We start from the raw sequence: 16,518 nt of genomic DNA on the forward strand, positions 1-16,518 counted from the left end.
GAGGTGAATCCTACTATTGTTTTAATTTTTTGAGGAATCTCCACAATATTTTCCAAAGGGGCTGCACCAACTTGCATTCCCATCAACTGTGGAAGAGGGCTCCCCTTTCTCCACATCCTCTCCAGCACTTGTTGTTTACCTTCTTGTTGATTTTGGCCATTCTAACTGGTGTAAGGTGGTAAACTTGAAATGGATAAAAGACCTCAATGTGAGGCAGGAATCCATCAGAATCCTAGAGGAGAACATAGGCAGTAACCTAATAATAAATAAATTTTAGTTAGTTCTTGATTTAAACTGGGGCCAGGAGGCAGAGAGAAGGCACAGTAGGCCATGAAATGTGAACACTGGATATTCATTAGTAATGAAACTTTTTTAATAAGATATGATAGAATTATTTGGTTATGTTAGAAATAATACTATATATACTAATATAAAATACTATTTTATGAATACATATAGAATTATTTACTGATGAAAAAATGTAATGTCTAGGACTTGTTTGAAAATATCCAAAGGTGGGAGTACAGACAGAACAAGATTGACAGTGAACTGATCCTTGTTGAAGCTAGATGCTGGGTTAATTATATTATTCTATTTTGTATATATTTGGAAATTTCACAATAAAGATTAAGGAGAAGAGAGGACTGACTGACCATCAAGGCCTCATAACGGATTAAGCAATTCCAATTAAACCAACCTCTCAGGAGAGGCAAGTTCTCAGTAGGTCACATAAGGTTATTCTATGGGTGTCACTGCATATAAATTCATACATTGTACATACACACAGATATATACGCATCTCCTCTTTGGTGTGGCCATGTCATTTCTCCCCAGCTGGACATAAGGTAGTAGCTTGGAGACCTATTTTCATTTATTTATTTTTTGGTTTATTTATCATTGAGCTTGGCTTTTAAAGTACAAGAAAGACCTCAGCATTTCTGTAGGAAAAAGAAATCAATTTAAAGCAAGACATTAAGAAAAAAGAAACAGAGGATAACTCATGATGCATGATTCTGAAGGGTATAAGAGGAGTGAGAGGACTAGTAAAATATGGGCCTCAGGAAGGGGTACAGAAAGAAAACGAGGGAGCTTGGAACATAAGGTAATTTACTGAGCCTATTCGGAATGAGTTTTAGTTTGAGGGATTGGAGAGAATAGAACAGATCTGAAATAACTACCAAGGCATGTGATTTGGTGAACAATGGATAAGGAGATTGCTAAGCAGTAATGAAGACTCAATTAATGCTACAAGCATATTCATACATAAAAGATGAATATATACTACTTTAGATTTTTCCACAAGGAAATGAATTCACTGTTAGCATTATTGTGTTTTGTTGTTATTGTATGATTTTATCTTTAAGAGGAGAGGATTAAATAGCAACCGTGTGCTTCAACTGTAATAAAACCAGCAAGGAGATATGATTCTAAATATTGTATTCCTTATGTTATATACTTTTTCTCAGGAAGCTTTCAAAATAGCTTGAATAATTTATGATTTGATTTTCATAATCTGCAAAAGTTGGGAAATACGTAAATATTTCTTCTCTTACTTTGTGCAAAGGAAGTCCAAAAAAGCAAGGGTCAAGCAACAAACACAATATCGAACAGTAAAAGCCTCACATTTGAGGAAAATAGGATATATTTTAACATCTAACTGGGCCATTTACAGAAGAACAAAGACAGTCACTTAAGCATTTGTTGCCATGGGCATTTGAAAATAAAGTCTCAATAAATAGCTATGGATGCTTATTTAGGAGAGGAAGCTTAGATATAATAATATTGCATAATTTAATAGGACACATAGCTATAGATCAATTTCATTTTAAAATAGAAAAAGCTAAAATATAATTTCTACTATCCAGAAACCTCAGAGAATGAGTTGATTTGGGTAGCTGAGTGTTTATAAATTTTAAATACTAACACATTTTATCTTAGCCATTTGTATAGAAATGTTTCACAGATACACATTTTGCTGCATACAAAAAGGAAATCTACAGAAAATTCATCATTGCTGATTTACATAATCATCATTAACATCAAATACTGTGCTGTTCTCTAAATCCAACAAGGTCCTCAGAGCATACTTGAGGTGTGTCTATTTTTTCTTTAAATAGAGGAGAACTACTCTGTGTTTAAAGTTCCTTTTCATCTTAAAAATGTTTTAAATCCTATTTTATTTATTCTGATGATATAACTGGCACATGGTCATGAAAGAGTGTTATGAAAAGTTGGAAGAAACTAAAAAGCACCCACAGTACTGTGATATAGCTATAAGGACTTAATATTTTGATGTATTTCATTTTGATTTTTTTCAACAACTACATACATATTTTTTACTTGGCTGAGACCAGTTGCAATTAGTTTTGAATCCTATATTTTTTCTTTGTAAGATGTTATCTGTTTTGATGATTAGTTCATCTCCTTCACTGGAATCAGCGTATTAGCAATCACTTTTTATTGCTGTGGGTGGGTCTCAACATACCCACCCCCTCAATATTATTGTGTTGTGTCATATTTACTGAGGGTGAAAAACAAAACAAAACAAAACAAACAAACAAACAAAAAACACCAGAAAACCAGTATGGCAATAAAGTAGGAGGATCCTGGGCTTGTCTTGTCCCATGAACACAGTGAGATAACTATCAAATAATGCTAAATATCCCAGAAATCAACCTGAAGACTGACAGAACAAATTCCACAACTAAAGGGAGAGAAGAGGCCACATCGAAGGACTGCAGACATAACCGGATTTTCTAACAAAAAGAAGGCAGAGACTTACATAAAACACAAAGATAAGAGGAATTTATCCGAGATGAAAGAAGATTATAAGCCCACAGCCAGAGATCTAAGTGAAACAGATATAAGTAATATGCCTGATGGAGAATTTAAAGTAACAATCATAAGGATACTCAATGGGCTTGAGAAAAGAATAGAAGACATCAGTGAGGGGCACCTGGGTGCCTCAGTCATTAAGTGTCTGCCCTTGGCTCAGGTCATGGTCCCAGGGTCCTGGGATTGAGCTCTGCACTGGGATGCCTGCTTGGCAGGAAGCCTGCTTCTCCCTTCCTCCTAACCCCCACTTGTATTCCCTCTCTCACTGTCAAATAAATAAATAAAATCTAAAAAAAAAAAAGAATAAAAAAGAGACAACAGTGAGACCCTTACCACAGAGACAAAAGAAATAAAAAAGAATCAATCAAAGATGAGAAATGAAGTAAACAAGACAGGAAACAGGTTTGATTCAATGAACACTGGGCTGGAAGAAGCAAAGTAATGAATTAGTGACCTACAAGACAAAATAATGGAAATTATGAAGTTCAACAAAAGAGAGAAAGAAGAACTATGAAACAGAAGGACAGACTTAGGGAACTCAGTGACTCCACCAAATGTAAAAACAACAACAACAACAAAACCACACAAAGGCATTTGCATTATAGGAGTCCCAGAATAAGAGAGAGAAAGGGGTAGAAAACTTATTTGAAGAAATGACAGCTGAAAACTTCCCAAATCTGGGGAAAGAAACAGACATTTAGATCTGGGAGGCACAGAGAACTCCCATCAAAACCAACAAATGCAGGCCATACCAAGATATATTGTAATTAAATTTGCAAGCTATAATGATAAAGAAAAAAAATCTTAAAGGGAAAAAGACAAAAGAAGCCTAATTTATATGAGAAGACCCATAAGGCTAACTGCAGATACCCTTACAGAAAGTTGGCAAGCCAGAGAGAGTGGCATGATTTATTCAAAGCGCTGAATGGGAAAAATATGCAGCCAAGAATAGTCTACCCAGCAAGGCTGTCATTTAGAATTGTAGGACAGATAGAGTCTCCCAGACAAACAAAAACTAAAGGAGTTTATGACTACTAAACTAGTCCTCCAAGAAATATTGAAGGGGATTCCTTGGGTGCAAAGGAGAGACCAAATGTGACAACGATTAGAAAAGATCAGAGAAAATCTCCAGAAACAATGATAAAACCAAAAAAATGGCAATAAATATATATCTATCAATAATTACTCTGAATGTAAATGACTATACATTCCAATCAAAAGGCATAGGCTGTCAGAATGGAAAAAAAAAAGACCCATCTCCATGCTGCTTACAAGAGACTCTTTTTAGACCCAAGACACCTGCAGATGAAAATGAAGGTTGGAGAAATATTTATCACACAAATGGATGTCAAAAGAAAGCTGAAATAGCAATACTTACATCAGATAAACTAGACTTGAAAACAAAGACTGTAAAAAGAGATGAAGAAGGGCACTATATTATAATAAAGGGGACAATCCAACAAGAAGATCTAACAATTATAACTATTTATGCACCCAGCCTGGGATCACCCAATATATAAAATAATTACAAACATAAAGGAACTCATTGATAATAATAGAAGAGTAGGGGACTTTAACACCCCACTTACATCAATGGACAGATCATCTAAATAGATAATTAACAAGGATGAGTGGCTGGGTGGTGCAGGGTATTAAGCACCTGACTCTTGGGTTTCAGCTCAGGTTGTGATCTTAGTGTTGTGAAATTAAGCCCTGAGTCAGGATCCATGACTTGCAGATGATTTCTCTCTTCTTCTGTCCCTCCCCTCACTTGCTCTCTCTGTTTCTCTCAAATGAATAAATAAATCTTTCAAACAGGAAAGAAAGAAGGAAACAACAGCTCTGAATAACACACTTGACCAGATAGAATTAACAGATACTTTAAGAACATTCCATCCTAAAACAGCAGAATACACAGGTTTTTCAAATGCACATGGGACATTATTCAGAATAGATCACATATTAGGTCACAAGTAGCCCTCAACAAATACAAAGAGATTGAAATAATACCATGCACCTTTTCTGACCACAATGCTATGAAACCAAAAGTTAAGCACAAGAAAAAATTCGGAAAGACCACGAATATATGGAAGTTAAACAATATGCTACTAAACAATGGATAGGTCAACCAGAAAATCACAGAAAATTAAAGGAATACAAGGTAAAAATTGAAATTGAAAACACAATGGTCCAAAATATTTTGGAAGCAACAGAAGCAGTCCTAAGAGAGCAGTATATAGCAATACAGGCCTATCTCAAAAAAAATTTCAAATAAACAACCTAACCTCGCACCTAAAGGAGCTAGAAAAGAAAAACAAAAGAAGCCTAAAGACAGAAGAAGAAGGGAATAATAAAGTGTGGGGCAGAAATAAATGATATAGAAATTTAAAAAAACAATAGAGCAGATCAATGAAAGCAGGAGCTGTTTCATATGACATAGCTCATTTTACCAAGTCTAATTTTCAGAGGTTTTTATAATTAATATTCATCCTCCAGACCTCTACCTACTTTAAAAGAAACCAACCAAGTTTGTACTTCTAAAGCCATTTTTAAGGGTGTTGTAGGTTAAAAATTGTATATATACTAATTCATGGCATAAACAAATGCCCCCATATTTGAACCATTGTAAAAACTGAGCTATACAACATGATTTTATAATTATCTTAGAAGATTTTTACTTCTTGATACCCATGTGCAACTTCTATTAACACTGAAGACAGATTTATTTTGTTCACCAATAGATAGATATATATACCCATATATATATAACCAATTCTGATCCTGAAGAACAGCACAAAAGTCTGTTTTTTAAGCCCAAGACTTACTATCCTTCATCTAGACACCTCAGCACTCTAGAAACTTTAACTAGTATTTGCGCAATACAGAACATTCACTTGATATGCATACACACATACACAAAGCAGCTGCATTATAGGCTTAATCATGCTACATAATGCTGAGGACAGAACATGATAAATACCACAGCCAATTGAAATTGCATAAGCAATTTTAGCAAGTACAATGTAAGACCTACACTATAATTCAATGCCAAGTATTTTCACAAGCAATGGTGAGACGTGCCAATGGAGGGCATAATGGGTCCCTCTAAAGAGAACTACGGGGGCACTCATTCAGATATAGGTCCTCCCATCCTTTGTTCCTCTGACTATAGCCCTCATTCCATGCTTGTCATTTGAGTGGAGATTTAGTCAGATGAAATTCTCTAGGATTATAGTAGGAATTGTTTTGTTACAAGCCTGATCACCAATGGAAAATACTACCTTTTCCTATCCTCTCCTAACAATCTTCCTTTTGAATGACCATCCATTGTTTCATGAGATAAAATACATTCATATTGTACAAAGTTGTTTACCTGCTAGTTAACCAGGAAATACTATTGAATTTTATTACTTTAATTACAAAAGTCATAAAATAAAATGCATATGCAATAAAAAAGATTATTGAACAAATACCTATTTTCAAATTGCCTTGGGACTGTTTATGGAGTGGTCTGGCCTAAAGCAATTACTAAAACCAGATTTGAATGCTATTATAAATAGGTATAAGCTTTCCTTACATAACTCGTATTTATATTATCAATAAAAGCTGAGACTTAAAGCTTGCAGTAATAACTTTGTGGAGAAAGCAGGGCAAATTTATTATCTATGATCCTTTCTTTATCTCCCCCTATTATATCTGGGATAAGTACTACATCTGTAGTACTTAGGTGATATGCCTAAATCTTATTAGTGGGGGGGGTTTCTATTTTAAGCACAAATCTGGCATTTAAAAATCCCAAAGTCAAAAAATTAACATAGAAAATGTCAGAAAATTAAGCAAATTAAAAGATACTGTCAATAGCATGCAGTACTGTCAAAGGACTAATAGCTCCAGTTAAATAGTATCAGGAATGGGTAATAGATTTTTGAAAAGTAGATACCAAGGCGAAAGAGACAGTTCATTATCAAAGCATAAAAGACATTTACAGCACAACAGCTATTATATTAAGCCATCAGTCCTTTAATGATTATTTTATCGTTTGTACAGTTGACACAGCTGGGTACAAATAGCAGTAAAAATCAAGAGTCATCACCAACTTAATGCATTTATATATCTCAAAATTAGCTTATTTAGGAAAATATAAATAACAAAAACTGTTAATGAGATATAATCTTTTCAAAGCAGGCTTATTTCTTTTTATTTTAAAACTTTATTTTTCCTTCCATGAATGTTTAAGGGGCAAGATAGTCAGTAATATAAATTATTCATATGAATTGTTTCAATTAGCCAGAGAAGAGTCATAAACATGAGAAAAAAGAATTTTTAACTTTGTTGGTTTAGAAAGAAAAAGATTTATACCCTAAGAAAATATTAGTTTCCTTGTTCTTCTGATGCAGAATCCTGACATTATTAAAGGAGTTAAAAGAATAGAACACTTTGGAGTATATAATGAATTTCTCTGTTTAATAATGAAGATGTAGTTCTGTGTCATCTAAAATTAATTTAAAGTTAGTGAAAAGAAGTAGTATTCTACTATCTCTGTTTTGTTCTCTCCTATTTAAATTAAACAAGTAGTAGCAGCTTTCAGGAGGACAGCAGGCACAAAAGATTCAAAGTAGATATCAAAGTTGAATAAGTCAAGTTTGCGTTCTATTATTTGAATGGGATTTAACTAATTTGTTCAATAACTCTTTTTTTAAGTATCATGCTCACTTTGGCAGCACATATACTAAAACTAGAATGATACAGAGAAAACTAGCATGGTCCCTGCACAAGGATGGCATGCAAATTTGTGACAACTATTTTCTTCTCAGTAAAACTTAGAGCTCTACAGAATGAACTTCAAAAGCAGTGACCATTTCATAAACAGTGTGACATTCAGATTGAAAACAAAATGACAAGTGGATGGAAAAGGAAAGTGGTAGAATTACATAAAAGAAATACACTGGAGGGAGCGGGCTAAACAACGTAACTCAGCTAAATCCTTTTACTCTCTGCCACAAATGCAAGTCAAATTAAGAGCTTTTCATGTGAAGCAATGTAGTCCTATGACAAAGTATCATGGAAAATGTACCAGGGGCTTGTTTTCATTTTAGCTACATTTCTGACATCTATGGCCTGTAGAGATATTCCTTGTATCACATACACAGGTAACAAATGCACTGTGTGTCATCTCTAAAGTCATGTTACTGTGACTATATTCATACAGCCCTTGCTTTGGGTTGTTTTCCTAATAGAAAAGATAGATTTGTAATTATTCATTTATACTCTCTCCCACTCCCCATTACTCCTACAAGCTACAGAGTCAACCAATGTAGAAGAAGTGAACAAAGAAACAACATGCTTTAGAAAACATGACTGAAGCATTCGTATCATTTAGGAGAAAAATCCCAAGAATAAAAGAGCTTGGGTCTACCTTAAGGCAGGAACTTCCATGCAGAGAGAAATGGGAAGAAATGAAGGCACATATTACCACTGCAGCTGCAGTATTTCTGAAGTAGGACACTCAGAAAAGGGCACAAGCTATTCACATTTCTAGAAACACTGCCTTTAATGCCTCTGCAAAAGATTTAGCAGCTTAGTGGAAAGTAGCAGCACATGGAGGGAAAAAAACATGAAAAAAGAGTTAGCACTGCAAGAAAATTTGCTTAAACTAATATTAGAAAGAAAATATTTCAGAAATGGTTCCCTCTAATAATCACATGCCCTAAGGCTAAAATTAAAGGTCATAGCTAATTGGTATAAAAGCAGGTTTGGACACACAGGAAATAGAATTCTATGATGAATTCTACCCAACCACTACCCTTTTTACCTTCAACTATGCCAAGACAAGTTCCACATGTTACAGAACACAGGAAAGAAGGCAAAGGAAACCATACTTCAAAACTGAGCTTATTTTCCAAGTTTATTTAATTATTTTTAAAGATCTATTTATTTATTTATTTGACAGAGACAGAGCACAAGCAGGGGTAGAGGCAGGCAGAGGGAGAGGAAGAAACGGGCTCCCCGCCAAGCCCAACCTGGGGCTTGATTCCAGGACCCTGGGATAACCCCAGCTGAAGGCAGACACTTAATTGACTGAGACACCCAGGCACCCCTCCAATTTTTAAAGACAACTTTGCCATATTTAACTTTTATAGCCAAATCAACTAGGAGAACAAAATATATCTGATGGCCAAGAATGGAAGTAGTAGTTTAAAAAGTCATGCCTAATGCATAATAATAGAGCTTTCAGATGACTTGATTAAAAATCATGATTGAGGACACCTTGGTGGCTGAGTCGTTAAGCATCTGCCTTTGGCTCAGGTCATGGTCCAGGGTCCTGGGGTCAAGCCCCGAATCGGGCTCCTTGCTTGGTGGGAAGCCTGCTTCTCCCTCTCCCACTCCCCCTACTTGTGTTCCCTCTCTCACTGTGTCTCTCTGTCAAATAAATAAATAAAATCTTTAAAAAATATCATGGGGCACCTGGGTGGCTCAGTCAGTTAAGCATCTGCCTTAGGCTTGGGTCATGATCCCAAAGTCCTGGAATCAAGCCCCACATGGGGGATCAAGGGGACCCCCTGCAGGGTCTCCCTGCTTTGTGGGGAGTCTGCTTCTCCCCCTCTCTCTGCTCCTCCTTTGCACTAGTGCTCTCTCTCTCTCTCTCAAATAAATAAAATCTTATAAAAAAGGATTGATAAAAAATGCTACTTTCTAAGGGCCATGCTTTGATTTGGAAAAACAGGTAAGTATACACACTGCAGAGTCTCACTTTTACTGAAGTTCGTCTCCAAGTTAAAAAAAAAATTGAATGAACAGAGCTACATGTTTTCAAGATGTTAGAGAAAAATTAACATATCAAGTAGTTTATAAGACAAGTGCTTTTAAAAAATATTTTGTTTTACATGCCTAATTATAAAGATTTCTCCTTAGTGTAGAAGAACTTCATTATGACCTGTTAGAGTAAAATCTAATACATTATTTGAATGTATGTGGAGAGCAAAAATTTTTGTAAAGTCTTAACACTACTAAACTACTCTACTTACTGAAATCCCACTTTTTCCTTTTCATTGAATACGTTTATAACTTAAGGCTGTAATCGACTGCCCACTGTGGTCGGAGGAACTTGTATGAAAAGGTATTTTCCCCTTTAATGTTTTTTCTTTCCAGAGTGTGTATGTTCTGAGAGCACAAAAATCATGCAGTCATTTCACAACTGTCTGTACTACTTGATAAAATAATCTTTATAAGTATACAAAAGATTCATCTTCTGCTTCATGCTTTACTCACTACCAGGAGTACTTATAAATTCCAGCAGTGATGACATTATAATCCTAAAAAGTCTGGGAACCAATAATCCATCTGGAAACTTTTCTCTGTCCCTTTGAAATATCCTTCATTGACTCCTTCCTGACACCAAGACCTGAACAATTTTACATAAAGTAAGAGAGAATTTATTCATTAATATTATCAGTCTTGTTTGTTTTCCTAAAAGGGATAGAATGGTGAGACTTAAGTAAGACAGACTTCAAAGAATGCTGACAGAATTATATTTCCTCATTTTTTCTGTCAAGTTTTTCTTCCTCACGACTAATATGTGGAATATCAGATTGGGACAATGGCAGTGGGAAACAATGTTGTAAGGGAAGTAAAAAGATAAAACACAATTCTAAAGCAGCAGAAAGGAAGTGAGGAAAGTGGTGTACAAAGGACCCAGGACCACAAAACATGGTACGTAAGGAAGAAGTTAAGAAATTGGAAGCACAAGGATAATCTATAATGCATAGAGTCTGTGTGGACAGCATTCAGCTTGACCATAATCCTTTTTCAGTGCTTTGCATTTTCCTCTGCCAGGAAGTTCTAAATGAACCATGCAAAGCAATCAATACTATTTGTGGCAACTGAAAAAAAAAAATTCAAATGGCAAGATATGATGTTTTTCTTCACATTTGTCTTTTCTAATCTAATTCTACCTGAATTCAATATTGAAAACATCCTCTAATAATTTCCTAGAAACTCATTATGATGTAATTTTATTTCTAAATTTATTTTCTGCATTGGACCATTATCCCATTTACAAAGGATGGTCATCTTGGTGCCTTCATGCTGTGGATTTTTAGGACTACTAAGTAAACTTGTTTTAATGTTCTCTACAAGTATATGAGAGTTCACTTAATTTTGGACCATAAAATGAAAACTTCATATTAGAAAATTTCTTTAGGGGCGCCTGGGTGGCTCAGTGGGTTAAAGCCTCTGCCTTAAGGTCAGGTCATGATCCCAGGATCCTGGGATCAAGCCCCACATCGGGCTCTCTGCTCAGCAGGGAGCCTGCTTCCCTGTCTCTCTCTCTGCCTGCCTCTCTGCCTACTTGTGATCTCTATCTGATAAATAAATAAAATCTTTTTTTAAAAAAAGAAAATTTCTTTAAAAAGAACTTTAAAAAAAAATCTTTCATTACCTCTGGCACTTAAAGTAGTACTGATATAGACAACTGAAATGATGTCACAAATATGACTAAAATAAGCAGTGGATTATCCACAAAGTCAGACTGCTTATCTTTCTTGATATAAACTTCTCTTCAGAGATTAGCTCCAAATATTTAAAGGTAATTAGTTTATTAACAAGATAGACATGCACACATTTGATTAACAGTGGTAAGTCTGCTAAAAATATAACAGCCATTATAACTTTCAATAAAGATGAAATCCATATACAATAGTATAAACTTTCCAAACAGTATGAAAATCATATCCTTGTTTTTGTGTTTTCATTTCTTTGTGTCTGGTATATACACTGACTTTCTGAAATCACTGCAGAGTTTTGAATAATGTATGAAATAAAAAAAAAACCCTGTTCATTGCCCACAAAGTACTGTACTGCTTGCTATATACTACATCTATGCCAGACAAACAATAGACCAATAACCCTTAGAAATCTCAAGCTTAAACCTTCCCAAGTGGAAATGGAAAATATCACCCTAGATTCTAGAGTTCCCTCAAACAACAGTTCAATCCCTTAGAATACTCATACACACTAGATAAAAATCTTAAACTTCAGAAGACCTGTTCTTCTGAGTAAATCTGTGAGAAAGCTGGAAAAGCAATTAATTAGTTACATTTATTCTAAAGAATTTCACTAACTTCTGTCTACCTCCCGTCTTATAGAGCATATTTACAAAGACTGATGAGAAGACATGTAAAACTTGAACAAAAGGCTCTGTTTTTCTTGTATTTTCTCTTGTAGTACTTGGGTATTTTGCCCTTTAAGCATTAGGAGTAGAACATATTGTGATTTGGGTTGAGAATGACAAAAAGGTGGCAGTCAAATGCAAGCATGATGGATATAAGAATAAAAGTAATGACATAGAGTTATATTTTGTTTTTTATATAAACTCAGAATTTTTCTTTACTTGTCAAGCCTAACATTACTAGTAGAAAGGTCATGTGAAGGTAACATGCCTAGGACATTTGAGTTTTCCCATAAAATAAACTTAGCATTAATGGAATACCATTTACAGTGATGTAGAATGAAATTTCTATTTATTTCATCTCCTAAATTTCAAACTTGAGAGACAGCTTCAGGTATAATATACTGAAAAGGATCTAATGTAGATTAAATTTTTTTTAAATAATTGTGAAATATCCAACAAGCAGGTATCAAGAGCATGTACTATACTGAGTTATATGCTAGGTGCTAAAAATAAATCATAATCTTTTAACAGTGAAACACAGATATAATCCTTGTAGTATTTTAACACTTTGTATCATCTATATTTTTAAGAACGTTGACACTGAGCATAACCTTACAAGGTTTCCTGGAATAGGTGAAACACTATATTAGGTTCAAGGTTTCACAGCTCATGTTTTTGCAAATGCAATGAATACCAACGAATAATAGAATCTAATAATAGTACTAAGGAGCTTAAGATACCCACTGCTCTTTTCCTTTCTTCCTTTACCTTCTACTCTTCTCATTTTAATGGACACAAGGAAAAGAACTACCAGGAGTTAGGTTGAAATTGTAATACACAAAAGAGATGTGTCCAAAGGTTTCAAAAAAATTAAAAGATGGGTAGAGAGTACATTCATTTCCAGGTGAATCAAGCTGCCTTTGGCCACTGGGGCAGCAGATGGAATTTAGCTGGACAGTTTACAAGTTCTTATCCCTGTTTAGGAAAATACACAGTAATGTACTCCTTCCTGAGTCCATATGAGAGACATGAGCTCATAATCACAACCACCAATTAAAACAACTATTCTCTTTTCATTTTGAAAGTAGTTAGTTTTCCAGAAAATTTAAGGTACTATTACAGTCTGATGAATACCTTGTCAGTTAATGTAGTTATAAATGCACAATGTCTGCTCATATTCTAGTGGTCTCATGCATCTGACATATAGGTTCCCAACCATGTATTCCCAAATTGAGGGTTTGTAAATAAGCAGGTGATTATGTGAGCTTAACTACTAACATTAGCATGTCTGTAAATTTTTGACATGGAATTAAAACTACTAAGAAAAATTTATTGCTGCCTAACAATCACTTATCCTAACTTATCCCACACTCCAGTATATAAAGGAAGCCTGCTAAATTCATATTCTCATTAAAAAAATCAACTGAAATTGACCTTATCTCCTACTGGGCTGCAGAGATCACGGATGAAGAAATGTGCAGTAGAGCTGATTATATTGTGTAGGATAAAAGACAAGCAACAGTGATTGAAATTTCTATAGAGAACATCATCAGTGCTTGCTTAGAATGATTTTGCATATAAATAGAGCACAAGTGGTCTGTGTTCAATTTGTTCTCTGGTTGTCAAAGAATAATCAAAGGTAGACCACATAGTAATTTTCTGTTTCCAGCTTCCCTAAAGCAAACTTAGATCTTCTTAATCAATACATATGTACGTCTGTCCCAAAAGCAAAATTTAATTTTCACAAATAAAGAGAAAACAAAATCCCCAAATTATGTAACTAATATAGGTATATGCTTTGTCATAAAATTCATATTTAGTGATGAAAAAGAAGAAAACACTAAATTAAATAGTTTTAAAAATTAACAGTATTCTAGAACTCAATGCAATCTGGCTTCTATCCTTTCTCACCTCAACCCCCTAAACACACTCCTAAAACTAGTTTCGTAAAGTTACCAATGAATTCCTAATAGTTAAATCCAATGGATCCTTTCCAATCCTTATTTTATTGTTTCTATTGGCTATATCTGATGCTATTTGGCACTTTCTCTTCAAAAAGTAATACCACAATTGCTTTTTTCCTCCTCACAGCTCCATAACCAACTTCTTCCTGCTCTTTTTCATGTGTTCCAGCTTCTAAGCTAGTCCCATAAATTGGTGGTTTTCGACTTTTGTGGCACATTAAAATCACCTTGATAACTTTTAAAACATACTACTGCCCAGGCTCTGACTCTACAGAATTGGATTGAATTGGTTCAGAGAGGAACTGGATGTAGCTATATTTTATAAGTCTCTCAAAGTGAGCCCACTGTGTAGCCAGGGGTTAGAACTAGTGCCAAAAATATTTGTTCTCTCCAGGGTTCCTTCTGTATTTTGCTCCCTGCTCTATTTTCCCTGGATTATCTTACCCATCATTGTATTTTTTTTAAGTTGTTTTTTTTTTTTTAAGTTTTTTATGCATTTATTTGACAGAGAACACAGGTAGGCAGAGTGGCAGAGAAAGAGGAAGGGAAGCAGGTTCCCTGCTGAGCAGAGAGCCCGATGTGGGGCTCCATTCCAGTACCGGGGGATCATGACTTGAGCCGAAGGCAGAGCCTTTAACCCACTGAGCTACCCAGATGCTCCCCCATTGTTGTATTTTTAGATGTGACTTGAATGTTGAACAGTTCTCCAAGATTCCTAGTATTTACCTTGTAGTTATCACCAAGAGGTAACCAAGCTAACTAACATTACTGAGAACACTAAGGATTTTTGATTTGCTACTTCCTCACCACCTCCTTTCCTCATCTCAAGAAAATCACATATAAATTATGACCCACCCATTCCTGACTTTCACCACTTGAAAACCAGTTAATTTAAAAGTCAAAAAAGCTTTTCTGAAGAAGGCCTCATCCTTTTTGTCTCCTTCCCCATGTCTCCCCCAGCTTCTACCCAGTTAACTCGAGTATCTTTCTTTAATACCCCATCTATTCTCTCTGTATGAGGCCACAAATACCTGTCATTTTAACTTATGAGATTATTCTCTCTGCATTAGATGACTATGAATCATATCACACAATAGATGAGAAAGTGCTTTGTTAACTTTCTAAAGCACTGGCATGCTGAAGTATTTTGACTATGTTACATAGTATATGCAAAATACAACTGAATTAAGAGGGAAAGGGCCACATATTTATAAGTGAAACTAGACATATTAATTTATGATTGGCAACACCATTCAAGACCCTTGTAAGTGTCTAGAGTTTCCTGTTAGAGTCTATAGAAGAGACACAATTTATCTTTCCACTCTTTACTTTTCTTTCCTTTAAACCCGAGCATTTAAGGTACACAGGATATTCTTCACTTTTTAATCCATTAGAACCTTGCTCCTGACTTCACTGTTCTACTGAAACTGCTTGGGAAAAGGTCAACTGTCACCTGCTAGTTGACAAACCCACTGGTCTATTTTCAGTTACTTAACTTCCTGCAGAATATGACCCTGCTAACTTTCTCCATTCTGAAATTCTCCCCACCCTCAGTCTTCCAGGTGTTACTTTTTGCTGCTTTCTCTTCTTCCCTTTCTAACCATTTTCCCCTCAGTGTCCTTTGCTGATTCCTTTATTTGCCTCTTAAATACTGTAATTCCCAAATACTCTATTCTTGGCCTATTTACCTCTAACTGGACCTACTCTTCCTGGGTAATCCCAAGGTTTCTATAACCCTACACATACAGATGCCTTCCAAATCTGGTATTTCCAGCCTCAACCCCTTTTGCATATGTGTGTGTATGTGTGTGTGTGTGTGTAGTCATGTAATTCTCTACGTAAAAACCTCCGCTGGCTCCAACAAACTTTGCATTATTGTCACTGTCCCCTTCCCTACTTCCATTGCATGTATTTACCATTCCCTTTAATTGAAATGTTTATTCCTCCTGTTCTCTAAGTATCCGCTAAGTAAACTACTGTTCATCAAAACATAACTCGAAACACAACTCAAATGCCACTTTCACTACGAAAAATTTCTCAAATTCATTAGGCAGCTAGTTGTTTTCCAGCATTTTCTACACGGATATATCACCACATTTATATTGTGTATATATCGGCCTTCCCCATGAAGCTGTGAATACTTAAAGGTAGCACTCATGCTTCATCCATTTTTTAAAAAATTTTTTATGAACGTATAATATATTTTTATCCCCAGGGGTACAGGTCTGTGAATGGCCAAGTTTACACACTTCACAGCACTCATCAAAGCACATACCCTCCCCAATGTCCATAATCCCACCACCTTCTCCCAACCCCCCTCCCCACAGCAACCCTCAGTTTGTTTTGTGAGATTAAGAGTCACTTATGGTTTGTTTCCCTCCCAATCCCATTTTGTTTCATTTATTCTTCTCCTACCCCCTTAAGCCCCCATGTTGCATCACCACTTCCTCATATCAGGGAGATCATATGATAGTTGTCTTTCTCCGCTTGACTTATTTCACTAAGCATAATACACTCTAGTTCCATCCATGTTGTTGCAAATGGCAAGAT

The 16,518-nt window shown here is 35.3% G+C and overlaps 1 protein-coding gene and 1 non-coding gene across 2 annotated transcripts in view; one reads left to right on the forward strand and one right to left on the reverse strand.

Annotated features, from left to right (window-relative positions):
• Nucleotides 1-16,518, reverse strand: part of DIAPH2 (diaphanous related formin 2) — a 987,699-nt gene that overhangs the window by 145,991 nt on the left and 825,190 nt on the right. The gene's annotated exons all lie outside the window — the stretch shown is intronic.
• Nucleotides 7,541-7,647, forward strand: LOC132007915 (U6 spliceosomal RNA). Its single transcript, XR_009401469.1, has one exon. It is a non-coding gene; the product is annotated as a U6 spliceosomal RNA (small nuclear RNA).

This window comes from Mustela nigripes, chromosome X, assembly GCF_022355385.1.
Source record: "Mustela nigripes isolate SB6536 chromosome X, MUSNIG.SB6536, whole genome shotgun sequence".
Taxonomy (NCBI): domain Eukaryota; kingdom Metazoa; phylum Chordata; class Mammalia; order Carnivora; family Mustelidae; genus Mustela; species Mustela nigripes.